We start from the raw sequence: 9,088 nt of genomic DNA on the forward strand, positions 1-9,088 counted from the left end.
GGGGAATGAGGTCCAGATCCTGCAAAGATTTACATACAAGAGTTTGACTTCAATGGGATTCCTTACATATGTAAAGCTAACCACATGAGCAAGTCTTTGCAAGATCAGAGCCTAAGTAAATTTCAACTACTTGAAAGCCAGTTTACCACAGGTGAGTGTGAGAAAGACTCTCGGAAGCACATAAATATTGCTTTATTCTTACATAGCACGGGGGGTGGGGGGGAGGTTTTACAGGCTGAGTGGCTGCATAAGAGAGAACCTTCACTCCTGCCTGCAAATCACAGAGCAGATCCCATCCCACCCCTGAATAGGCTGGCACAGAAGGGGCCATAGGCAGAATAAGCAGAGATTCTAATCAGCATGCACCAAGGTGGATCCACTGACTGTGAACTACCATATGGTGAGTGTAGAAGGGCAGCCATCTTTATTCTGACCCAGAGGCTGAGATCAGCTACGGAGGGACTGCATTGAAGCCTGTCCCTAGGGGTGAGAAGTTGCATTCCTTCCATCCGTCCACCCCTGATTAGTCATCTGGCAAAAGGCAAAGCAATCAGCCACAGTCCATTTTCAAAACTCTATGTAATAGGTGAACTGTGCAAAATTCTTATATTTACACAAATGAAACCACATTTGTGCGCATGTACCAAATAACCGCTTATGCAAACAAGCCTGTGCACACAAATACAAGAATTTGCACATGCAGGTAATGAACATTACATGCAAATTAAGAACTTTAAACTTATAAAATGAGTGCACCCACCTTTTGCACAATTCCTGTATTCTGTCTCTTTTTGACATTATGACCTATGATGTGTACTTGCTGACAAGAAAGTTGCTTTACAAAAATGGAGATTTGTTTGTTCAGATTAATCCTTATCTTGCAGTTAGGGAATATTTAGATGCTTTAAAAAAAAAGTACCCTCTAAGTCCCATGCAACTTAGGAGCTTTTTTGAAAATGTTACCCATACCTTTGATTTTTAAAGATTTGTTTGTCAATATGGATTATTATGAAGACCTTTATTGAACTGTTACTACTGAAATGTGCTTTTTAAAATGTTTACGTTATTTAAAATCTAACTAGGCAACTATCAAAAATAAAGCTCACTATTATTGGTTTACATCCTCTTTAGATGGTTTTGATGTTCTTTCAGGAGCTCTAATGCTATTAAACCATTTATTTATAAGGCTACTGTACAACTTCATTGTTTTTATGCCAAATCTTTGACAGCACTTACACCAAAGGATATGCATATTACCATGTATGAGGGGAAACATCAACAGGCCTTACTTTAAGTGCTAACAAATTTTAGTCCACACTGACATTGGATAAACTTCCTTTCTATTCACTCTTGGACATGGAAAAATTTGACAAGAGACACAAAAAACTTTGTCTGGTTATACAAATTAAAAACAGAAGGTTTGACTATGCATGAATAAATTAATAGCTATAGCACCTTTCACAGCTAGAAAGTTATTACCTTAAGGGCCTGATCCAAAGCACATTGATTTCAATGGAAAGACTCTCGTTGGCTTCAACAGGGTTTGGATCAGACCCTAAAAAAAGCAAACAAACAGAATTTTGAGACAAATTTTTTGCCTCCTTGCAGCTTTGGCTAAGAAAACTGGTTTGGCATGAAAATGGCCAGATTTACGCTGAAGAAAAATTATTTTTTTCCTGTTCTCTGTAACATTACTTTTAAAAGTTACCCCAGTTAAAACTGATGACTGTCCAAATTTTCTTTGGGTCCCTGATAAGTTATTACTGCCCCTTCAAACTTTCTAAAAAGAAATTTCTGTTTTTTTTAAAACTAATGTGTTAGCTACATTGGGGGGGAGGGGGGAAAGCTTGTAGTTAAGCAAAGTTACTAACAACTCTTGTATCTAATTATAATGGGGGTGTGTACACAAGAACAACAAAATGTCAAATGTTAGGACAGTGTGGCATTTTGTGGACTCATTCCAGTAGCAAGAGATTTCTCATTAAACCCAATTCAGCAAGAGAAAAAAACCGAGTGGCTCTCTGGTATGAGAAGTATAGGGAGTGACAAAGTACTGGGGCTAAACCAGCTTGAAGGGAAATTGGCATGAGGTTCTCAGTAGAATTGTGAATACAATCCTGCCCCAGAGATTTGTTACAAAATAAAAAGAAAACTGCAACATTCATTGAGAACCATTCATCTCATACACTGAGAAAGGAAGGTGTCCCACAGAAAACATGGTCTACAATTCTGTAATACAAGATATAGCAAAGTGTATATACACAATAGGGCAGAGTTAAGGGTGTGCTGATAACTTTGCAGATGTAATGTTCTTGTGATGCAGGTTTTTGGGGGGAGGGGCTTGTATGGAAAAATCTCTCTCTACACTTTTTTTTTTAAAATGTATCTCTGATGATGGTGGGTGAGTAATAGGGGACAAAGAGGAATACTTACGACTCCAACTTTACCATTTTCCCACATCATTTACCGCAAATTAAAACAATACTCTCAGCATATATGTTGGCCGCTCTCCCCCTCCTTAGTATAAAATTAACAACACTAGCTCGGTTTGATGAATAAATTACACCGCAATCCGACCGTCTGTGGCATATATGTAAAGCGGATTGGGATCGGGAAATGTGCGGCCTGCAGGAGGATGGTATGGTTCTTTGACTCACATTGGAAGGATGAATAGGGAAGGTAGAATGGAATTTCCAGTTCATATCAGGAGGGCAGATGGGGTAGTTCAAGCTTTCTGCCTCAGAGGGAATGGGGGATGGCTACTGTTTCTGGATTGTAAAGTGCATGAAGAAGAAGATGAGATGTGTAGTCTCTTGACCACAGACAGAAGCTGGAATGGGGAAAAGGGCCAAGTCTGTATATGGAGGGTAAGAACTGAAGTGTTAATTCCCCAGCCCAAAATGAGAAGATATAATAGAAGACAGCCTGTGAGCAAGTCTATGGGCTACACAGTGGTGATTTAAAAAGCTATGCGGCTCATGTTCAAAATGTCTATAACCCAGTGTGAGTAGGTATAAAAAATTTTCTGTGTTTCATAGGTTGGTGCTGGGCAAGGATTGAAGGGCAGAGTTAAAGTTGGTTTTGGAACATACAGTACAATATTTCATAAGTGCAGATTTATGTAAGTGATTGTTGAAACTGTGGTTATATTTGAATATACATGTATCTCCCCTTAACTACTTATTTCTATACTTCTAAATGCAGTTACTGAATATTTTTTAGTTAAACTTTAGCTTCTTTGGCCTACATATGTTTAAACTTTGGTGCCAACTAGCCACTAAGGGTAACAAAGGCTTACACAGCTCCTTCTGTACTCAAAATATCTTAAAGCACTTTACGAAGTCATAAGTTAAACACTGGTAGTACAGTGACTGCAGTAGGCAAATAAAACAGCTATTATGCACTCAGTAGCAGCTCCCAATCCTGCAACATGCTCAGCACTTTGTGGGAGCTGTGCAGCACTCCTATCTCCCACTGAAACAAAAAGAAGTTGAAGGACTCAGTGCCCCAAAGGAGCTGATCAAGCACTAAAAGAAGGAATGTTGCTGAACACACCAGGTTCTTCCCTGAATTCTCTGAGAAGCGCCAAGAGACTTAACATCCATTGCTTTTGGTATGATGCGTAACCAGAGAGTGGATATTAGTGTAATGGAGCTGCATGAGATAAGAAGCTATTCGAAGTATATAAACAAACTCTAAACAAACCACCAAAAAGGTACTTTTAAATATGAGAAAAACATAATTCATACATTTCACACAATTTTAAGCATATGCTTAAGTCCCATTTACTTCAATGAGACTTAAGCACAGGCTTAAATGCTTTGCTATAACAAAGTCACAGACAAAATCCTGCATCAACAAGAAACCAATGGCAAAAATCCCATTGGCTTCAACAGATGAAGGATCATTTCCCAAACATATTGATTCTCCACTGTATTCTGCACTTACCTAATGAGGGGGCATGGGAGAAAAATGTGGGATGGTAGGAATAGGAATCAAAATTAGAGTAAAGAAAAATGTTCCTAAACGCTTTGTGCTTTGTAACTACTTGCCACGTATGAGCTTTTTCTGGGGATTTTAATTATAAAAGCAGACTTGAAAAACAATGTTTCTCTATTCAGACCTTTTTCATTAGCTGTATACAGTTCTTCCTGAATTATATTTTTCAGGTGCCCATGACAAAGACATGTGGAGCAAAAAAACCCATGAAAATTGAACGTATTGAGGAAAAATATGTTTGAAAAGTGCCGAAAATGCCAGATCAGCCACTATGGCTACCAAGTCAGCAGCACATGTATTTTGCGCTGTGAAAATTTCTGTCTAGGTCACAAACTAAAGTTCTTAAAGAAATATATTTATTCAGAATTCTTTTACCATTATGTTAAACTCAAATTCTCTCAACTGCCAATGTTCTTTAAGTTAAGTTTAAGAGAAAAACCCCCTGAAATTCTGCTTTGAATTGAGTCCTTCCTGCATTACTGAAGACCAGCATAAAACATTTACAGACACATATAGTTTGTTTTGTTTCTGAAAAGGAGAACTAGGTTTCTTCACCTCAAGCAACATCCTTTTAAAAGTGACATGAGCCAACTGCTACTGACTTTTTTTTTAGGAGACCTAATGTGACATATTTATAGATTTTTTGAAGCAGTGATAAGCAGAGCAAATACACATAGGTTTGTTTTTCATATGGTGAAGATGAAAAAACCCCTAAGCATACTCCAGATTGATATTGACTACCTAAATAGCGCATCAGCTGGCTCCAGGAAGCACTGCTGTTTTAAGTAAACCACCCTGTGATACTCCAAGATAGGTCTGCTATATTTATGAGACAGTTTCCTGTTTCAGGACGTTATTCAGCAAATTTAAAGCCTTAAATCCATCTACCACAATTGTCTGGGTCCTTCTCAACTCTTCCAAACACTCAAATAACTAATCAACACAGATTCACACCATAACCCCTATCCTATAAAGATTTATGCATATGCCTAATTTTAAGCATGTGAGTAGTCTCACTGAATTTCAGTTTAAGTTAAGTTTTAGAGGAGCAACCGTGTTAGTCTGTATTCGCAAAAAGAAAAGGAGGACTTGTGGCACCTTAGAGACTAACAAATTTATTTGAGCATAAGCTTTCGTGAGCTACAGCTCACTTCATCGGATGCTTATGCTCAAATAAATTTGTTAGTCTCTAAGGTGCCTCTAAGTACTCCAGTTTAAGTTAAATCGGCAGGATCAGGACCTAATTCATGTGAAAGCCTTAATGTCACCAACCCCTGAAATTTAACAAAAAAAAATTTATAGACTTATAGGAAGTTTGTAACCTTCTGAAATATATATGAAGATGTATATATATGTAGATTAGACGGTATCTTGTGGGATCTTTTCAAAGAGGACATAATATTTTAGGATCAGACCTCCATGCATATATTAAATCTTACTGCAATCATCATCAGGCTACCAACCTTATAATCTATGCATGCATTAATTAAGGTGAGAGTATATTATTAGTATACATTCTCTTGTTCACTAGAGTATTTTCTCAGCACACTTATTGAAATTATTTCAGATTTATATTAAGCAAAATAAATCATTATTACCTCACTTGTGATTCCCCTACCTAGAAAATCTCTATTAAACAATCTATGTAAATCAATCTTCTATATAGTGTTACATTTTAATGAAGACTTTTGTCCTTTTACCAGAGTGCAACAGCAAAGGTTGAGATTAGGAAGGATAATTTTCTGCTGTGACTACAAAACTGTGAAATAAAGAGTCAAATTGTTGCTCTCTCCATGTTAGCATGTTTCAAATACCAGGAGGCAAAATTCTGGAAAACACAAATCCTTATACACCTTGAGGTTTTCAATGATCTAGCAGCACTATAGTGTCTATGAGGCACCTAGGGCCTCAACATGAAGGGGTTTGTGTGCTTGTTTCGTTGGAAGTAGCAGTACAAATTGTAACTTGTGTAAGAGTGTTAATGGGGTATTATTCTTGTTCCAGAGCATTGATTTTACTGTCTGACACAGAACAAGGTAGCTAACCACCTAAACAACTTCCTAGAACCAGGTTACAATCCACCGTGTCAACCACAAGGCAACAGCAGAGAGAGATTTTGCACCTGCAAGGATGTCAAATAAACAAACCAGCCTTTGTAACTGAAACAGCAGAACAATTTGCACATTTTCCATCTCCCTTCCCCCGGTTAGCCCGCGCAGGGTTCGGTATCAGTTTGAAAGGCGTGGGGTGGGGAAACTAAGGCTTTGCAGCATTTGATGTCATTACACCACCCCCCCACCTGTTCAAGCCGGATCCACAGCTAGCAATGAAAAGAGTAGGACGGAGCCTCCCCGGCGACATGCAGGGGCCCATGCAACCCCGCTGTTGCGCGCCTTCCCCTTCCCCACCAGCAGCCACCCCAGCCCCCTCCCACAGACACCATCCCTCTTCTCCGCCCCGGCTGCCAGCCCCCCAGTGCCCGGACAGCCCCCTGCTGCCCAACCCTCGGGAGCTGCGGTGCCTGTACAGCTCTCCCGGTGCCACCCGCCCCAAGTCAGGGGGCTGCCCAGCGCCACCGCGTCCGCTGCCTACGAGTCCCTCCCCGCCGGCAGGACCCGGCCCCGGGTCCCTGAAGGAGCAGCCGTCACAGCCCCGCACGGCCCCGGGGGGAGCAGTCAGGCCGGTCCGCAGGGGGCGAGCCGCGCGCACTTGCCTCTGGCCCCGGGGACTCCGCGCTCCAGCCCCGCTGCGCTCCCGCGGTGAGTTCCGGGGCTGCCGGAGCGCCCAGCGCGCCCAGCCGGGGCAGGCTGCCGCCTCCGGCTCGGCTCTGCCGCCCTCTCTCTGCGGGCTGGGCTTCCCCCGCCGGCCCGGCGTGGAGAGGCCGGTCCCGTCCCTGGGCAGCGGCAAGACCCCGCCGTCCTCCTCCTGCTCCGGGCAGGCTGGGTGAAGTTACGCGCCGAGCCGGCCCGGCCTCCCTCCCCTCCAGCCCTGGTGCTCTGCGCGCCTCCCAGACACTGGGCTGCGCCGCCGGCTGAGGCCCCGCCCGGCAGCCTCCCAGGCTCTTCCCCTTCCTCCTCCCCCTGTCTCGCACTGAGCGGCGGGGCTTCATCGCCTCTCCACTTACCCTTCGCCAGCCCTCAGGGGGAGCGGGGCTGGTTTGCGGAGGCCGGGCTGCGCGAGGCGGGGCAGGGTGTGCCTGCCCCGGCGCCAGCCAGCACGGCCGCAGCTGCGCCCAGACAGGGGGGAGGTTCCGCGAGGTCCCCGCACCTGTGGCCTTGAAGGAAGGAATGTTTGGGGGAGCGCGGGGCACGTTACTGGGAGGAGATACACGCAGCAGGTGCGTGACTTCACAGGATCAAGGCTCCAGTGGCAGGTGTTTAACACAAAACTCTCCTCCCTGCATCACGCAGCGATGTAGAATATGGCACCTCCTCCAGGCTCTTTGTTGTCTCCACCTCTTGGCTCTTACCTTATGCTTAGATTGTAAGCTCTTTGGGGGCAGGGAATTGTCTTTTCCTTCTGTGTTTGTACAGCCACTAGTACAAATACAGGACTCTTAGGTGTCCCAGTCGTACAAATATTGACAAATATAACTGAAAATGCAATGGGATATTTCATGTACTATATGTTAGGCCCTTGGGGTCTGTTCATATTACAGTATGATCTGGCGCAGTGGTACAGAAACTCTTCTAGTCACACTCCCTCCCCCTGTTGTGCCCCATTGCCACCCTTACAGCTGCACGGCTGGTGGTGATGGCACTACCTTCAGAACTGGGCGGCCAGAGAGCAGCGGCTGCTGGGTGGGCTGTTCATGTTGCTTGTGGCACGGTAGGACTGTTTTTTTTTTAATCCTGCTCTCCTCCTGCCCTGCAATGCTCACTCTATTTTTATTCCGCTCCACCTATTACGGCAGCGGGTCCCACAGGACTCGCAGGATCCCAGTTTCTTTATGCCCCCCAAGAGAAGCTCTTATGTCCCCCCCAGGGGGTACACCCCCCCCCAGTTTGCACACTACTGATTTTAGTGCATTGACAATGGGACTGGAATCCAGGAACTCATGACCCCTGAGACAATGACTCATATTAATGGCTTTGGGGAAGCCATTTAACCTCTCTGTTCACCCATTAGAGCTAGTAATGCAACGAATTGAGGATTAATTAGTGTTTGTGCAACATTAATTAACGTTGGTGTCAAAACCATTATAGACGTGCAACATTATAAAATGCTCACATACAATAATACAAATAGTAAATAATTATTAGTTTATTTTCAGAAGGAAGAACTATACTTCTGCCCATGATTTCATGACCCCCCTGTAAAACCAGATTAAAACTCTATACCTGTGTGAGTGTTTGCTGTATGGGCTATGTTCCCAAACTAGAGAAGTTCAGGAGCCATTCTAGATTTCTTTCATTCCCAAAGCAAGGGAATGTCCCTCAAAATTAATAGCATACGTATATTCTGAGGTGATACCTTCAAAGAAAGCTACTTTTTGTGGGAAGAGTATTCAGCCAAGAGGTACACCCTGAAGCATAATGAGCTCAAGCAAAGCTGGGGCTCATAGAAAAGTCATTCAGGTGAGCCCTATCCACTCTTACAAGGCCCAAATTCCATCCATAAACTTCTCCACCACATCCTTCACCTATCTCAAATGATTCTGCTATACCACATAGGGGTATCCATTTGGGAGACAGAGAAGGCACTGGAGGAAGCAAAAAGGCAATGCCCAGAATGATGCATGTATGAAGGAAGTTAAAGAAACAATGTATGAAGATTTCCTATTGAATAGGATCCGTGGGGTGGGAGGAGCTTGCACCAACCAGTGCTGTGATCAAGGAAACATCTTGATTACTTAGGGGGCTCAGCTTATCACGACAAAATGAGATATTGTGTCATGTCACTGGAGCATGAACAATGAATGCTATACTACCCTTTGAGCCCATCTCTGATGGGGTAAGCAACCATAATTCAGGAAGCTCTAGGAAGAAGATCCCTCTCGGGAGGTTTGGGTCCATTTTTATTCCTTGTTGAATGGACCCATACTCAGCCCGCACAGACTAGATAATGATATCTTAGTATTTACTACTGT

At 43.4% G+C, this 9,088-nt stretch overlaps 1 protein-coding gene across 7 annotated transcripts in view; it reads right to left on the reverse strand.

Annotated features, from left to right (window-relative positions):
* PIP5K1B (phosphatidylinositol-4-phosphate 5-kinase type 1 beta) overlaps nucleotides 1–7,142 on the reverse strand; it is a 166,646-nt gene extending 159,504 nt beyond the window's left edge. For 4 of the 7 annotated variants that reach the window (XM_048851733.2, XM_048851731.2, XM_048851732.2 and 1 more), the window contains exon 1: nucleotides 6,713–7,014. The gene's annotated coding sequence lies outside the window, so the exon portion shown is untranslated. Of the gene's footprint in view, nucleotides 1–1,479; nucleotides 1,537–6,712; nucleotides 7,018–7,123 lie in introns of those variants that run through there. The other 3 variants (XM_048851734.2, XM_048851736.2, XM_048851735.2) reach the window with 3 other exon arrangements.
* Nucleotides 7,143–9,088: the final 1,946 nt, after the last annotated feature.

The sequence above is a fragment of the Caretta caretta genome, chromosome 5, assembly GCF_965140235.1.
Source record: "Caretta caretta isolate rCarCar2 chromosome 5, rCarCar1.hap1, whole genome shotgun sequence".
Lineage (NCBI taxonomy): Eukaryota > Metazoa > Chordata > Testudines > Cheloniidae > Caretta > Caretta caretta.